The sequence below is a fragment of the Boleophthalmus pectinirostris genome, unplaced genomic scaffold (genome assembly GCF_026225935.1).
Source record: "Boleophthalmus pectinirostris isolate CB_2022bp ecotype Guang Dong unplaced genomic scaffold, ASM2622593v1 HiC_scaffold_15, whole genome shotgun sequence".
Taxonomy (NCBI): Eukaryota; Metazoa; Chordata; class Actinopteri; order Gobiiformes; family Gobiidae; genus Boleophthalmus; species Boleophthalmus pectinirostris.
In genome coordinates, this window is record NW_026571070.1 from 30,333,201 (window position 1) to 30,337,477 (window position 4,277).

Here is a 4,277-nt window from a genome sequence, read left to right on the forward strand (position 1 = left end):
TTGTGGCAGATCAAAAGACTGATATAGATTAAAAAAAGTGACTTTATAAAGTCATTTATTGTTAAAACAAATCTCTCCAAATTGGCTGTTGAGCCCAAGTCTCCATGAATAAGAAACTGTTTGCTGTAAAGTAGCAAAGACGAGGAAATCTGAACATAATAACTTTTGTCGACTTAAAGACAATAAAAAGTCCAGTCTTTCCTTAACCATATTAAAAATATTATTGATAGAGAAATGCTTTATATATGAGATCACTGGTTTTAGTCCTTGTTTTAGTCCTGGTTTAGTCCTACTTTAGTCCTAGTTTAGTCCTGGAATGAATTAATCCTGGTTTAGTCCTGGTTTAGACCTGGTTTTAGTTCTGGTTTTAGTTCTGGTTTAGTCCTGGTTTAGTCCTGGTTTAGTCCTGGTTTAGTCCTGGACTGGGTTAGTCCTGGTTTTAGTCTTGGTGTTAGTTCTGGTTTAGAGGCGCACAGGAGGAAGCGCGGTTTATGCAGCGTACACGAGAAAACACGATCCACACGCGGCTCACGGGAGCACGTCGGTGTCCGCGCAGTGTCTACGGAAGGAAACGTGGTCCACGCGTTCTCAGGTTAATGACGATGATGAAGGTGTGTGTTTGTTTGTGTTTGTGTGTGTTTGTGTGCGTGTCCCCTCATGTGGCAGGTCACTATAGGACAGTAGTGCAGACATCATGAGTCTATGCAGGTTGTTTTCACCAGTGACATTTAAGTTGTAGGCGATATTATTTTGTTATTTTCTTTTATATTTTACGTCGGGAGAATAATTTCCAAGACATGAATGTGTTTTTCCCTGTGCACTGCTGCCTCTGTTCTACTGGCTCTTCCACCTCGTCCACTGTGCCTGACGCTGCCAACGTGAACATGACGTTTACATCGCTCTTACTGCGCGCGTTTTGTGTGGGTTTCCAGCAATGAGTGGAATTACCGAAATAAAAAAAATGTATAAATGTGTTTTTGTGTGTGTGTGTTGTTGTCCCAGCAACGCATAAAAACAGATTTTATAATAAAGCAACTCGCATACAGAAACACTAAAGTTAGAGATTAAAAATGAGATTAACGCAATTAAAAAACATAACGCGCTAAATATGACTGTAATTAATTAATCGCAATTAACGCGATAATTTGACACCCCTAAGTTAACTTTTAAACAGTAAATTGAAATGATCTGTACTTACCTGTAGGTTGAGATGAGCTCACCCAGTTAAAGGAGATGGCCTATAAAAGGAGCGGGCCTCAACTTTGTCAGAGAAGGTGCTGTGTGTAAGTGCAGGTTTTGCCATGTGTGTTTTTAACTTTTGGACTTTTGTAAATATATATTTTTTAATTTTCTTAGATGTGGAATAAATGCACTTTGGGTCTGCACAAAAAAATCGGCTCAGCTCTACTCTGTTCCTTTTATACTGCTAAGGTCGCTGCCCGGGACATAACAGCAAGTTATCAGCTACTTCTGACTAGTGATGGTGAGATGAAGCCCCATGAAGCACTGAAGCGTTCCAGCCATTTGCTCGACTCTTGAGCCGATGCTTCAAGGTACTTCATTTGCTCCACTGCGCCACCAAGTGTCCCAAAAAATGTATAACAGGCCGAGAGAAAATAGAACAATCAACATGATCATCGAGGTTCTGATGGAAAGATTTATACTGAATAAATGAATGATTAAATATATGAATGTTTGTGATTTCAACATAAAGTGTGAATGTATGAACCTGGAGTCTGTGTTCATGATATAAAAGGTCGGGTTAAAAGAAAAAGTAGGAACAAACTGGAGATCAGGATGTAATGTGTGTGTTTGTGTTACTACTTTACATCTGTGCTTATGCCACAATAAGGACGGCAAGATAGGGTCATTTTATTCATTTTTATTTAAAAATATCAATTTCTCCACAGTATTTGGACTCAGACAGTTTATTTTTTACGGAGAGTTTCCCCTGTTTAAAAAAAAAAAATAAAAATCTCAACTAGAATGTACCAAACTCACAATAACCCAAAACCACAAAATGTTTTGAGGGAATCCGTTGCGTTTTACTTGCCACTGTTTCAAATCACGTCAAATCTGCGAACCACTTCCTGAAGCAGTCACGTGGCACAGCCGGGCAGCGAGGCTTCGGATGTCATCATTTTTGGCTCCTCCCCCAAATGAAACAAGCCTCGATACACACTTCACAGAAACACCCCATTCATTACTCGACACAGGCTTCGAAGCCTCGGCACATCTCGTAACATCACTACTTCTGACCTTTTTTCAGTAGAGATTGACAATTCCAGGGCTGAAATTAACCAAATTATTGTAGTATAGTTGTAAATTAATTAGTGGAGCACTTCCTGTATTACCACATGACATCACAAGGTGGAACAGAGTGTTTTCTGATTGAGAGAAGAAGACTAAAGCTAAATATGCAGGGTAGAGGTCTGCACGGGACAGAATTTTCTCGCTCCCACTCGCGCCCGCAAAGAATTGTAATTTTCATTCCCGCTCCCGCCCACATCCACAATATTTTGTCCTGCTCTCGCCCGCAAATTCGCTTTCTTAAGCTTTATTAAACATGGAGAAGCAGAAAGGAAATGTCTAAAATGTGTGCAACATTAGACCACACCCGCAAGTTTAGGCTGCTTAAAATGTTTTTATTAATGCCAAATAAAATATCCAGCACAAATGATGTGTGATAGGCAAACATTAATCATTTGTATATTCTACTTTAACCTCAGTCCTGCAGTCCCGCTCCTACCCACACCCACGATGAGCTTTTAAAATGTGTCCCACGCCACACAGTTTTGTGTCAGGTCCCATGGTACTCCAGGTATTAGGGGTGTAACGATATCCAAGTCTCACGATACGATATTCATTGCGGTATTTTGTGGAGGCTAACAAAACTGTGAATATGCTTAGAACTGTTATTTCTTCATGTAGTCTGCACTGAAATGGAGTGAAGGACCATGGACATGGTTCCCTCTGTCTTTTTTTTATTGCTGCACCATAACTTTTCATTTAAGCAAAGAGACTCATGATTCGATATATTGTGATGGTCCATGATATTATTGTGGAACTTTGACGACACGATATCACAATATTTCAATTATTGTTACATCCCTACCAGATCAGTTTATGATGAGGAACAATTATAACATAGATTGAAAAGTGTAATCGTGTAATCTGGGCCCTTAAAAGGAACATGGATGTTAGTGGCATCATTTTAGACATGTACCACCAAAATACACAATCAACAATAGAGAATATGAAGGTGTCTATTGGTTTTCAAATTCTAGAGCAGGGGTCATCAAACTAAGGCCCGCGGGCCGACTCTGGCCTTCCACACCCCTTTCACTGGCCCCCCAGCCCCTCTGAACTGGCCCTATGAGGCAACCCTTAAAAATTTTGTCATGGCCTATTTTTTTAAATTCCTTTTTTTTTTTTTTTTACTTTCAAATAATCTACACATCTACATCTTGTATAATGTTGATTTTTTCAATTCAAAAATAGATATTTATATGAAGTATTTATATTTATGTTTAAATTATTATATGATATATTTTACATTTGATGATGAATTTTCATCACCTGACAAACTGGAGATCAAACTGTGACAGTCAATGCACATGCAGAGTTCTGTAGTGCAGTTAAAGACAGCAAAATGTCGAGTGTTAAAGTACGAAAAGTTGACAGAGAGTGCCGAGTTTTCAAAAAGAACAATGGACCACCGATTATTTTTTTGTTCAGTGTAAGGACATTGCAATTTGGCTGATATGTAAAGAAGGTGCGGTGGTGTTCAAAGAATATAATCTGCGTCGTCAGGGTCAAACAATTCCGTTATACGGCTGACCTGACCCAACCAGCCATAATATCCCCCAGAGGAAAAAAAGTTTGGTTTGGTTCTAGAGTGTGATGATGTCATACTTTCAGATGGGGGCAAGAGTCCAGCTTTTCCTATTGATTACACTGTACTTTCCCGTGAAATATCGGAAGCGTAAATTCCCAAATACAGAACCTGATCATTTGTATTATTGACCAGACTCAAGACCTGCTGTATTAGAGCAAAAATCTGCAGTTGAACAATATTGATTTTAGCTGTGCCCATCTGTATTAAATATTATTGGCCTGCAGAGAGCTGTGATGTCATCTGAAAGCAGCAATATCAGTAATAAGTCATGAGGAATCACTAATAGCAATGGTGGTAAATTGTAAAGTTAAAATGAGGCTGACCCTGACGTGATTTGAACACGCAACCTTCTGATCTGGAGTCAGACGCGCTACCGTTG